This window comes from Oreochromis niloticus, unplaced genomic scaffold, assembly GCF_001858045.2.
Source record: "Oreochromis niloticus isolate F11D_XX unplaced genomic scaffold, O_niloticus_UMD_NMBU tig00002388_pilon, whole genome shotgun sequence".
Taxonomy (NCBI): domain Eukaryota; kingdom Metazoa; phylum Chordata; class Actinopteri; order Cichliformes; family Cichlidae; genus Oreochromis; species Oreochromis niloticus.
Window position 1 is genome coordinate 340,552 of NW_020327634.1, and position 14,156 is coordinate 354,707.

Sequence of the window (14,156 nt, forward strand, 5' to 3'; positions counted from 1 at the left end):
TCCATTTTTCTGTCAATAATTTTTCTGTATTTGTTTTGTGTTGACCTGGTGGCTTTAGTCAGGGGTCAGCATCCTTTTCAGTTCAAAGGGCCCCTTTTCCCCCTACTGCTACAAAACGTGTCTAGAGCCTTAAAAAAGAAAGAGCTTATAAATATCTAGAAAATGAGTTGTTGTATCGTGTAAGCTATGGAAATGTAAATAAAAATGTTTATTTTTAGATTTGATAAGAAAATGAATCATCAAAGCTTTATAACGGAAAAAAGTATTTGTTAAAATTAAGCCAGCTACGTGAGTCCTTTCCATGATAATTGAAAATTAGGAAAGATGGGCAACCAACTTGAAAATTACAGTAAACAGATTTGAAGCTAAGAAACTATGGGCAGAAATCTGTGCCATCAGAAACTGAATTTGAATAAGTTAAATTTGAATTTGAATTGCTCAGATTGAATCTGAATTGTAACTTGAATAAATGCTTTTGAAAACTGAATTTGAATTAGTCTAATTTGAAATTGAATTTATGGTTTGAAAATGAATTGATTTGCTTTGAAACTGCATTTTATCCTTTAAAAATTCAGCTCTCCAATAATTTCAGTTTCACTCTCACCATTCAGTTTCAGTTCTACAATTCAGTTTTTTGGAACTTACATCCGGTTCCGGTTCAAGAGTAAACGAGCGCAGATTAATAGACTGATCCACACTCCAGTCTAAAAGGTGGCAGTACTGCACCTAGAAGTTGTTTGCCAACTGCCATAAACAAAGAAGAAGAAGAAGCAACAACCTCATGGTGCTTTTCCAAAAACAGGACAGCAGAAGACTACCAAAAAATGCAGTCTATACTAATATGTGAATTCCATAAGTTTAAGGTTTTCCTGTTCAATATTCAGGTTTGTTGTTTCTGTTCAAACCTCCAATTAGTTTCAAGAAGGAGAGTACATGCTCTCAGTGTTACCCAATGAAAACAACACTGATATTCTGATGTCAGAGTTTTCATGTACACTGGCATGTTCTCACAGATCACTGCATCAAGTAGAAATGAATCATTTTATGGTCCTGGGTCCATTAGCCAGTGTTTAGCATTTTAGGTTCTGGGTTAATTTATATTTAATGTCTATTTCCTAGTTCTGGTTCTTTAAGCTATTTTTCTGCTTGTGTTATATCTATAGTTTCTGGTCTTTAGGTTCTGTTCCCATGCCTCCTCTGTGTTCCACATTTGTCAATCATGTCTTCATGTTTGTTTATCTCCTGTCTCCATGTTCCTTTTCTGTCTCCTCTGACTGTCTTGTTTCCATGTCTGTTTCTCCCTCGAGAGACCATTATTGGCCCTGAGTCTGTAAATAAAATGCTTGAGTGTTCTGAGGTTTCTAGTCACAAGTCTGACGGTATTCTGTCTGTTTCAATCTGTAAACCTGAGTCAGGTAGCCACCAGCCTATGTCCTCTGTCTGTGCATTCACCCAAGAGAGCCAACACTGTGATTTCTGTTTATGAGCCTTTGAATAGTAAAGAATGTGTTTAGTTCCTGAGTTAGCAAGAACTGAAACTGTGTTTACTGCTCCAAAGTTTAAGCGCAGTAATGAGTGGGTTTCTGTGCAGCTAAGCAACGATGTGGTGTCTTTTAAGGCGGATGTTTTCAAGTCTCAGTGTGTTGTTGCATTTTTCTATTCCTGAGCTGGCCAATCCTGAGCCCACCCCCTGTGTTAATGACACCACCCATCTCAAGACTATTAGGTGTGCTGGTCAAAGAGCTAATTCAGAGACTGTAAATTTTCAATCAACCTGCACTTCCTAAGAATTGTTTTACTCCCCAGCCTGTGACTCCTAAGACAGATACTCCATTTGGGACTCAATTAAAGACTGTGTTGTTGTACGTGTTCCTGCTCCCAGGACGGTTCAGACCCAGCTTCTCCCTGCATCTGAACCAGTTCCTTCAGGGGGAGAGTGGGTCCCAAGGTGAGAGCAGCCAAGGCATCTCCGGCTACCTACCAAGCCACGCCAACACCTGCCACCTTACAAGCTACCGGAGAGTTTCTAACTCAGTCTTATCAGTCATCGGCTCCTGAAGAGTCCCGCCTGTGCCGTTTTTATCGCTGGCCTCCTGGTTGGCCTCCAGAGGTGTTTCGTCTTCATCGCCGACCTCTCAGTCGACGCCCTAAGCTGTTTCATCTCCACAACTGGCCACATTGTTGGCCTCCTAAACTGCTAATTCCTTGTTTTGGGCTCTTGAGAGTCCTCCTTACAGGCCCACTTCCACTTGCCCGGGTCAAGTTTAACTGTGTTTTTATTTTTGCTTGGTTAAGTTGTTTGTTTGTTTGGGGGGCATGGTCCAACCTCTGCCTGCCACACACACGGATACAACAACTTCTGCAAATTTTCAAGTTACACTTTGCTTTAGGTTCACTGAGACGTCCACTCCTGGGAACACTGTGGCATTGTGTTAACACGCATGAATGCTCCACAGCAGCAAACTGCCAACACGTCTGCTATAAGGTGCTCATGGTTGATGATCAGTTAATCAAGTTCTTTTAATTGGCAGAAATTTACCCTCTTGACTCCAACAGCAGCAGTATAAGTGTACTTAGATTTTACAGGACTACAGAGCTCTGTACTGTAAAACTCTGTAACACTGGTGAACTACAGTTGCCTTTATTAACTCACCCCTGTGTCTGCTGTGGGAAATGACCACTACTGGGAGTGGTCACAGCTGCTGTGAGCGAGTGGCTGTGATTGGACAGGGATAATCGAAGGCAGGCGTATTTGATTTCACTCATACTGTGGTTCACTCACAGCCCACACTGCAAACACTGCTGTGATTCTGTCTCTCTGTGCAGGTGTGTCGTATGGTCAGACTGTAAAAGATGACTTAAAATGTTTGTGATGGACACTTTGGACTGTTTGTTGTGATAAATTATCTTTTAGAATTTTATTGATTGTCATCTTTTGCCCACAGCTGAGGCGGGTGATCAGACAAGAATCTGTGTGTATTACAAACTGTATTTCTTATCTCTCTCACTTAAGCCTCCCTGTCCTTTTCACACTTCAGCAACCCCTTTCGCGTCTCTGTGTAGCCATGCCTGCCCCCAGGATACTTGCGCAGCAGCTTACATACATCTTAACACTTAACTCCTCCCCTTTTGATTTTGCCACAGGTCTAGTCTGAAAACACAGAATATAGAATGGCACTAAAAAAATATTTGAGATATTTCACATCCCAGTGCATGACTGGGTCATTCTCAGAGAAACTCTCAAATAAACAACCTCACTATAATAAATGTAACAACAGGGTTGAAGTTTCTAGTTAATAGACTTGGACATTACACACAGAGTTTATTAATCACACACTGGGGACATTCACTTGTTACAGCAGCACAAGAGACTAGAAGAAAAGCTGAATTTGAGATGTATTTGAAAAATGAAAATAGAAGAAAATAAATTTTTAAAAAAACAGTAAAGGTCAGTAGAGTTCAGTTTCTTGATCAATAATCAATGGTTATGACAATTTGCATATTAATGATCATAAACTGACCTCACAGCCACTTAAAGCTGAATAATAATTGTATTTTGTATATATTTGATATTTATCAGTTAAATATTCAGTTAAATTGTATTGATGATCAGTGTGTGCAAACATGCTTTTTCTTTATTAATCAGATTTTTATTCATGAAGGAAAGGCGCACATGGTATGTTTGTGTGTTTTACTTTGTGTACGTTTTATTTGTAATGTTATTTTGCTGATATAATATCTGTGTCTTTATTTCTCAGTAGTTTCACGGTGTTTGCTGGTGAAAAGAAGATTAAAATACTGGTTAAACATCAGTTGGAGCCTGTCTCTTTATTCTACTCCAAACATCAAAAGAATAACAGGAGCAGTTATACAAACTCTGGAAAAGGTGAGAAATTTTGCATCATCCAATAAAACCAAAAATCTGTGTTCTGTTAATTCATGTGAACCTTTAACTGTTAAATGCATTAAGGAAAAGTTTTGAATTGTTTCAATAACTTTATTCTATGTAGTAAATATGCAAAAAATTTAGAATATGATGGTGCCACGCCATGATGGAGATGAGATGGGATACAGGGCAGGGGTGAGAGCCCTATCCACACGTAAACTGCGTTTTCCCTAACTGAAAACTGAGATTTTTAAAGAAGCCTGCCAGGGTGGATATTTTCGAAAACTCCGTTTTAGCATTTACGTGTGGACGAGGAAAACGGAGAAAAAGCAGCGTCAAAGGTCTGCGCCTATTTTGACGTCACACTGTGCGCCACGTTTTTGTCTCGGTGCCATGAATTCCTACAATGGCAGACTTAGACAAAATGCTGTTAATTTTATTATCTTCAGTGTTTAAATGCTTACATATACACACACAGTAACTGTCCCTTCACACATAGGACTCGGTTCATCTTCTATGAGCCGTCTTTGTATCTAGTTTTCCCTCTTTATTGACATTGTGCCCTATTTTTCCTCTTTTTTTCAGATCTGATTTGGTAACTACCGTCCACTGAAAAAATTAACTTTTTCTAAACAGCCCTCACCACTCCGCAGTCTTCCCCCCAGCCCACTGACAGCGGGCATCATAATGCCCCGCCCAGCTTCCGGCACCTTTCGCCACTCCGGCAGAACACACAAAACGACACACCTTTGCGATCTCCCCAGCATGCAGAGTCTGATGTCGAGGACTTCCCTATAGATGGTATGCTTTTAAAATTGTTTTAAAGCTGAATCACAATGTCATTGTACTCTTATCTTCAAAACACCAATTTATACTTGTGATTTTTTTTCTGTAGATTCCAGAGACTCTGTGAGGCCACTATTACAAGGCAAGTTTGAAAATCTTGGAATTTCAGATTTTACATGGTATAAATGGTAAATGGCCTATATTTGTACAGCGCTTTAACTAGTCCCTAAGGACCCCAAAGCGCTTTACACATTCAGTCATCCACCCATTCACACACAATTCACACACTGGTGATTGCAAGCTACATATACAAATATCAAATATATGTGACAGGCAAAAACTAGCAAACACTTTTAGCAGTTACAACAACTTATACTTGAATGCAGAATGTTACACCATCATTTATGGATATATTAGTTTTTCGCCTCTCACTGCTTAAGCCATTAATCTTTCTAGAATTGTTCTTTGAAACAGATGCGACCTCACAAAAGATATTAACTATGCTGTCAGACCTGACCAGAGCAGTTAACGAACTCCGTGAAGAGGTCAACCGCCATCCCTGCTGCAATGAATCGGTAGATCCTGGGGTACTGCCTCTGGATTTGCCCTTGCACAACATTGAGGAGCTAAACAATGCAGAGGCAGCTCTTCAATCACAAGAGGCAAATAAGGCAATGGTAAGTATATAAAGGTTATGTACACTTTGTAACTATAAAGTGTAATAGCTGTCAGATGTGTCGTTATGAATACATAATGACAGCATGTTGATTAAACACACAAGCACTTGCATACACATTTAAGACATGAGACACGCAAATTCCATCTCTTAAAATGTGTCTATAGGTGAGACGCTTTGCCTTGATTGGAGGGACCACACTGGAGGTGCGAGTCCGCCGTGTAATGGCTTATGCCATTACAAACGAGCTGGCCTCGGTACTAAACTGGGGAGGGAAAAAAACCAAGGAACAGACAGAGCAAAAAATGGCATTAAAGATGCAGCGCTGAATCTGACATTGTTTCAATGTCAACAGTATTAGAAAATATAACGTCGAATCAATGTCAGGTTTCAACATTGATTCAACATCAAAACCTGACGTTGTTTCAACATTAAAAAAGGGTGCAAGAGTGACGTTAGGTCAACGTCACACCTCAACGTTGATTCAGTAACATCGCCTGATATTGACTCAACATTGTTTCAATGTTTCTTTGCTATCTGGGTAAGGACAGCGCTAGCAAGCACTCTCTGCTTATGACTAAAAACGTAAAAAACAAAACAAAAAAAGCCCATTTGTGTTGGTGCAAAAAATGCACCATGTCGACCAATCAAAAATGATATGACAACATGACATTTGGTTGTTTAGGAAGAGGGGGAAGTTTTAGGAGTGACAGAGAGAGAGAGAGAGAGAGAGAGAGAGACAGCAGAAAAAGAGAGAGAGCGAGTTTTGAGATGTGAGAGATTTGTGACGTTTAGCGTGTTCGGAGTGTGTAGTTAGTGTGTTGTCTTGTGTAGTTAGTAGAGATGGACCGATCTGATATTACGTATCGGTATCGGTCCGATACTGACCTAAATTACTGGATCGGATATCGGAGAGAAATAAAAAATGTAATCCGATCCATTAAATATCACGAAAACACCTCACAAAACTTGCAACACGCTGTAACTCGCCTCATAACGTTAGTACATCGGAGCAGTATGCATCACGTGATAAAGTGGCCGTGGCGTGCCAGACCTGTAGGTGGTCTGGTTGAGCATTTGGAGCTTCGCTAACAACCCGGCATTTCATCTCCGACAAAGTTATCCCAGAGAGAAGTAAAGCAAGTGTGTAAGTTCATCTCTGAATGTTTGTAAAGCGTTAAGCTTAACAACCGATATATGGAGCGACTGCCTCTTCTCTCTCTCTCCCTCTCCTGCTGCTACTTCAATCATGAAACTGCTTAATGATCAGCTGATCGTCTTTTCTGTCGCGAGTCCGTCTCTCTTCTTTGTTTTTGGCCCACTTTGCACCAGAAAGAGGAAACCAGCGGCTGAACAACAGCAGCACGTTTAAGCTTGATAAGGTGTCGTTAGAATTTATTTAATATTACTTTCTACACCAGGATCCTTTTCTACGTAGCTGACAGCTGGTAACTGTGCAGGGGCGGATCTAGCAAAGTTTAGCCAGGGGGGCCGATAGGGCATTAACAGGGAAAAGGGGGCACAAAGACATACTTTTCTTTCTTATTCTCATTTAAAATATCTAGCTTTTAATAAATAATTATCTGAATCTTACACCCAAAGTTTAAATTTGATGTAAAATGTATAGAAGTCCATTACTGTATATAGTAACTGTTAAGTCTAATATACCCTAGTAAGCTACAGTACTTTTTCCTTTGGGAAGATACCATCTGTGCAGTCTGCAATTCTGTTAAAGAAAGATGTTGAATCTATTTATTATTTCTTGAAAAATAATTGATTTCTGTGCATTTTTTTCCACACTGCATCAAATTAAGGTTGATTATGTCGATTAAGCATCATGAGGTGGTGCGTGAGGGGTGGTTCCCTATTTTTTTTTTGTTCCCTGGAGTTGGAACCCTATTAGTTAGGTTGCTTAATATTTCTGCTAAGTACTCTTTAAAATACCAGAATATGAGGATGGTGTAGGTTTAAGTTTATTAGATTGATCAGTGTTGCGAAACTATGAACTATTTTTTTTGCATACAGGTATAACAGAATAGCTTTATTGTTGTTGTTTTTTTAAACTTGAGTATGAACTTATACAAAATGCAGCAAGATATAAAAAAACAGTTTTATTGATTAAAAAACACTATATCGGATTCATATCGGTATCGGCAGATATCCAAATTTATGATATCGGTATCGGTATCGGACATAAAAAAGTGGTATCGTGCCATCTCTAGTAGTTAGTGTGTAGTGTTGTGGATAGTTTTGTGTTGTGTGTCAGAACAATGAGGTGACTGCTGTCTCCAGGCAGAAAAAGGAGTGATACACCTGCTGCTGTCAGGCCTGCAGGTATCAGGCTGTGATTTTCTCCTTTATAGTGGACAGAAATTATTTTTTTGGAGTAACACAATAGTTACTTTTCCTAGTAATTAATTACATTTAGAATCTTGTAACTCAGTTACTAACTCAGTTACTTTTTTGAAGAAGTAACTAGTAACTATAATTAATTACTTTTTCAAAGTAACTTGCCCAACACTGGTAATGATGCGGCTGAAAGTAAACTTAATGGGGGAAACGTCCTCTTCCTGACAGGCTCCTTCAAAATAAGAGTCAGTAAAACACAACCCAACTCTTTATCTCCAAGACTCCAAACACTTCCTGAACAGGTGTCGTGCCGAGGCAGGTATCCCCAACAGAGCGTGTTTAACCTGCGTCGGGAGCGCGCACTGGGCCGGGAGCGCAGGTTCAGTTGACTCCGCCTCCTTTCCAACCAACTAGACGTGGAAGTAGTGAGGTTTACTTTAGTGAGACGCTGAAAGACGAGTGTGGGTACATGAGCGTTCAGTTTGTGGGTCACAGAGAACATGAGACACGTTCTGTTCTCACGTGTTACAAACCGACGACGTTTTCCTGATGATTCTGTAACTTTACTGTATAAAGAGCTCACAGCTCCAAAGTTTTCCTGGATATCAGACTGTGATGGAGTCAGGAGTGGACTCGGATGGAAGTTAAAGGTTTGTTTAAAATGAGCAGAATCAGGGGTACAGGATGACAGGACACAGTCCTGGGGGATCAGAGATCACACTGAAAACCAGATCCAGAGGAACCTGCAGGAGCTCCTGTTCCACTGGATTCTAGTTTCCTGTCAGTCTGTGAAGGGAAACTTTATTTGCACACAGATTTATTTACAGCATGTAAATATAAAGATGAAGTAAAGCATCGACATGACGACCACAAAAACATTGAAATTCATCCAGTTCAAACAAAGAGAAATACTCATAAACAGCTGATGTTCAAAGCTGACCTTTCAGCAGCACCTGCCCACACAGAGATAAACTCACCTGGTTTACTGCCGAGAGGAGGAGCAGTGAAAGTGTGGAGTCGTTAGCTGAGCCTCATTTAGAGCAGGAGGAAAGTGGAGCTGAGGCAGGGTGAGTGTTAACACCACATTGTTGTAGTTCTGCTGTCTCTGAGTGTGTTTGTCTCTGTGGACTGTAGAGGGAAGAAGAAGAGTCACAGCTCAGCACTTTGATGTTTCTGGGATACAGAGGATACACCTGAGCAGACTGCTGTCATAGTAATGCTGTGGTTTTAAACTGGGAAGAGAATTTCCAGAGTTCCCAGTAGGATATTTGAGTTCAATTTCCAGATTAGTGTGAGGTGTATTAATATGCTGTTTTTGATCACTTCTCCCTGTCTGCTGTGTCTCATTAAATCAGCCCTACATTAAGTCCTCTGCAGCTTTCTTCTAGAAGGACTTTGACTCTTTATCAACAGGTGTGGCTCACAATGATTCACCTGCTAGTGAGCAGAGTCCACAGGTTTTATGATTGTTGTGCTGGAAGCAAAGATCCTGTTGAAGCAAGAGTAATGACTTAGTGAGCTGTGCCAGGCTTAAAGTCAGAGTGTTCTGTGTCACCAAAGTGTCTCTGTCTTTACCTGGTAAGCTGGTAGCTGATGCTGAACACGGCACCTGCTCAGGTATGTTCAGAGTCTCAGTGCCATGTTTTCACTCATTGGTTCATTTACACCATGTTTTCAGTGCATAATACTTTCTCTGCTGGGGAAATAATTTTTTATGTGAGCTTGTTGAGCCACACCTGTCATGGTCCTGGACTCAGCACTTTCTAAGATAACTCTTTATTGTCATTGCACAGTCATACTTAGTACAACAGTACAACCAAACTGGAAAACTGTCCCATGTCGGCACCAAACACAACAACATGCTGATAATAAGGAGTAACAGTAGTCCAGCCTAGTATCTGGTTAGATACCATATTTAATAATAATAATAATAATAATAATAATAATAATAATAATAATAAAAGTTTATTTATAAAGCACACTTAAAAACCAAGGGTATGCCAAGGTGCTTAACAAGTAACATAGAGAATAAAAGGAAGATAATAGAAATAGGACCAAAGCAAGTACTAGATATGCAAGCAGATCACTGTCACTGATACATAGGAAAGCAACAGATACAGAACAAACAAGGAATTAAATGAGCATAAAAGTGCATAATATAAAATCATAAAAGAAATGTTAACTAGCGAGAAAGGCAAGATTGAGTAAGTGGGTTTTTAGTCGTGATTTAAACAGTGCAATAGAATCAGAGGCGCGGATATCAAGAGGAAGGGTATTCCACAGCACCGGGGCAGCCAGAGCAAATGTATGGTCACCCCAGGACTTCAGCCGAGATCTAGGTTGCGTCAGAAGTAGTTGAGTGGCAGATCTAAGTGTTCTAGCAGGAGTATGTGGCTTGAGAAGTTCACTAAGATAGCTCGGCATTAATTTATTAATAGTTTTGAATGTAAGGAGTAATATTTTAAATTGAATACGGTATTTTATGGGAAGCCAGTGCAAGCCAGCTAGAAAAGGAGTAATAGGGCAAAATTTCCTGGTACCAGTTAAGAGGCGGGCTGCCGCATTTTGGACTGTTTGTAGTCTAAGAAGGAGAGAAGAGGGAAGGCCGTAGTACAAGGAATTACAATAATCCAACCTGGAGGTCACAAAAGCGTGAATAAGCTTCTCCAGGTCCTCATGTGGAACATAATGCCTAGCCTTGGAGATAAGGCGCAGTTGGTGGAAGCTAGATCTCACTACAGCAGACACTTGCTTACCGAGTTTGAGCGAGCTATCCAGCAGTACACCCAAGTTGCTGACATAGTCACAGGAAGAGCTAGCAAAGGAACCCAGGGCAGCACAAAGTTGGACACGAGGAATTTTACTGTTGAACACCACAATCTCAGTCTTCTTATCGTTTAAAACGAGGGAATTACTCAGGAACCATTCTTTGAACTCACACATGCATTCTTTAAAGTAGTGCAGGGACACAGCAAGGTCGTCAATAAGTTCAAAATAGATCTGTATGTCATCGGCGTAACAGTGGAAGGCGATATTGTATTTTTCAAAGATTGCGCCTAGAGGGAGCAAATACAATGAGAAAAGAATAGGGCCTAAAACTGATCCTTGAGGTACACCGCAACAGACTGGTGCAGAGGAAGAGGAGAAGGTGCCCAAGTTAACTGAAAAGGACCTGTCAGCGAGGTATGATTTAAACCAGTCGAGGGCAGTGCCTCTAATACCCACAGTGTGCTCAAGTCTTAGTAATAAAATGTTATGGTCCACCATATCAAAAGCCGAAGAGAGGTCCAATAAAACTAGGACCATAGAGCGTCCAGTATCAGTAATTACAAGAATATCATTAAGAACTCTAACCAACGCCGTTTCAGTACTATGCAATGGCTTAAAAGCAGATTGAAATTTCTCAGCAATATTGTTCGTGTCCAAGTACGCCTGGAGCTAGGAGAGAACTAGTCTCTCCAGGATCTTGGACAAGAACGAAAGCTTAGAGATCAGTCTGTAGTTTAAAAGGTCATAACAGTCGGAGTTTCTTTTTTTGGAATCGGGTGGACTACAGCATGCTTAAAAGCCAAAGGAGCACAGCCTGAGAGCAAGGAAAAGTTTATAAGAAATAGGATACTAGGTCCAATTACATCAAAACAGTCCTTAGCTATGCGAGATGGAAGAATGTCAAGCACAGTATTGGTGTTATTCATTTGATCGACTAGCCGCTTAAGAGACAAAGGTGACACAGGCTCAAACTGGTGGAAAGTTGAAATGCACTCAGGAATGGGGAGAGGACATAAAACAGGGGGAAGGGAGGACTTAAGAGATGAGACCTTATCTACAAAGTAAATTTGAAATCGCTCACAAAGAGCCTGAGAATAAAGTAAAGGCATGTCCGGGGAAGGGTTAACCACTGAGTTAAAAATTTTAAATAAGGTGCGGGGGTTATGGCCATTGGCCAGGATGATTTTGGAGATTTTGGCCATTTTAGCAGCGCTTTGGAATTTTAAGCGGCTAGTCCGTAGCATGTCATAAGAAACCTGAAGCTTATCTTTTTTCCACCTTCTCTCAGCGCGCCGACACACACGATGTAGAGCGCGCGTAGTGTCATTAAGCCAACACTGAGAGTAGGTTCTAGGGCGCTTCATTTTAATAGGGGCAACAGTATCAAGGATAGAAGAAAATAACGATAACAAGGTATTAGGACAGTCATCAACGGAGCGAAAAGAACAACAGTCGGGAGTGACAGATGCAGAATACAAGAAAGACATAGAGAAGTTTGACACCGCTTCAGCATTGATTACACGTAGCGGGCGAAGGGCCGCATGATGTAGTTCATTAGTGCATAAGCCAGTATCAAATATAACTGGGAAATGATCCGAGATCCCAGCGTCACTTATATCCTTGATACAAATGTCCAGACCATGTGAAAAAAACTAGTGCAAAGTATGTCCTTTAACATGAGTTGGGTCATTAACCCACTGAGCCAGGTTAAAAGAGTCAGTTAAAGCAAGGAAGTCTTTAGCAAATGGGTCATCCTTACAGCAAGTGTGTATGTTAAAATCACCAACAATGAGAACACAATCAAACTTAAAAAGAACGGAGCCTAGGAGATCAGCAAAGTCCGTGATAAAACATTTGTTATATTTAGGCGGTCGGTAAATCACCACGCAGTGTGGTCGTGGATGCAGTCATCTCCAATAACTGGACTTCAAAACTAGAGTAGGTAGGTGAGGGTAGCTGCCGAACTGCGTATGAATTTAAACCGAGGCTACGCCGCCACTCCTACCAGTAAGCCTTGGTGAGCTAAAAGCGACACAATCCGATGGAAGAAGTTCGGTAAAAGGGATAAACTCACCAGGACGAATCCAGGTTTCAGTCAGGAATAAAGCATCAATCCCATTAGTGGAGAGGAAGTCATTTAAGAGAAAAGTCTTATTGACCAGCGACCTGACATTAAGCAATGCCATCTGTGTCCTAGGGGCTAAATCGCCACGGGTGGAGCATCGTAGGACACTTAGGTTGCTTCGGCAAACGCCGCGTCGGAGTGATGTTATCCAAACCCGAGCAGGAAAACATGCCACAGGAAGGGCAGGGTAGGCTTCATGGTCAGCCGAGCAGATCCAACGGTGGGTGAGCAGCTTAGCATCAGAGCGCTCCTGGGAAGGAGGGAGAAAAGATAAAATATCCAGGCTGGCATGTGGGTAGCCTGTGGCTCTGGCTTTAAAGTAGACCCTGAGGCGAACGCGACGGCCACTCCCTCTACCGCGTTTCCTGTAGCGTTTCTTGTGTAGATTTGGAATAGGTAGGTGGAAGAAGCCGGTCAAAGGGTCCAGTCGGGGCAGGATGGCGTCGCCCAGGTTCCAGCAAGGATCAGCCCGAGAGGAATGGGAGAGTCTTAGATTTAAAAGTGTTTGCCTGTCGTATGTAATCAGTGCACAGCCATTAGATGAGCATACAGCTAAGAGGATAAAAAGTACAATGCCAAGGTCCATAAAAGAGCCTAGAGGGGGTAAAAAGCAACGAAACAGATACAGCCGAGGACTGCAAGCCACGTACACTGGCGCCATCTTGGATGTAGTCCCTTCAAGCAGATGCTACCTATCATTGCAATTTGTAAGATTGTCAGGGCTGAGTACAATAACCTCAGTTTGATCTAAGGCCTGTATATGAAGCAGGAATTGGGCATATAGAAATAAGTTCAGGGCTAACCCTGGGTTTTCTGTAGTGGCTGCTTTGATTCTGGTTTAACCAAAGCATGCACCTCCCCTCGTCTGCAGAAAGGATGATGATGTTATTGTTTCTGCTGTTGCTGTGATCAGTTCCACTGGTGGGATTTGTCTCAGCATCACAGTTCAACCCTTTTACAAGGATGTTTGTCTCTGCTTGGCTGCGTCGTCTGTCAGACACATTGTTCACCCATTTGTCCCCGTCCTCGCTGTGGCATCCTTCTCTTGTTGGTCTCAGCCATTGCTGCTGCCGTGTGATTGGCTGGTTACACATTTGTAACTGAACATGGGTACCTAATAAAGTGGCCAGTGAGTGTATAATAAGGTGGACTTGTATGACAATAATAGATGAATAATAATTATGACAGTAACAATGAGACTGTACAAAGTGCAATATTAGAATATGAAGGAATCCAAAGTAAAAGTGTGAATAAAAAGTTGAGAGAGCAGATGATTGTGTTGTTTCTTATAAAGGCTTGTGTGTGTGCGCTTTCCTGTGTGTGTCCTTGTGTCAATGGAGCTGAATCAGTGTGTTAGAGAAAGTGCTCCTCTGCTGTGCCGTCATCGAGTGGATGCTTCTTTTAAAGTTGGAACTCATGTTTTTATGATCTGCTTCATTTCATTGAACCTTTATTTCTAACCATGAAGTCCCTTTGAGGTTAAAGTCTGCTGGTTAGGTTTAGGCTGTTATTGTGCTTCAGGTTGAAATATGAGGAGTAAGGAGTGGGGCTGGTTACCCCTCACA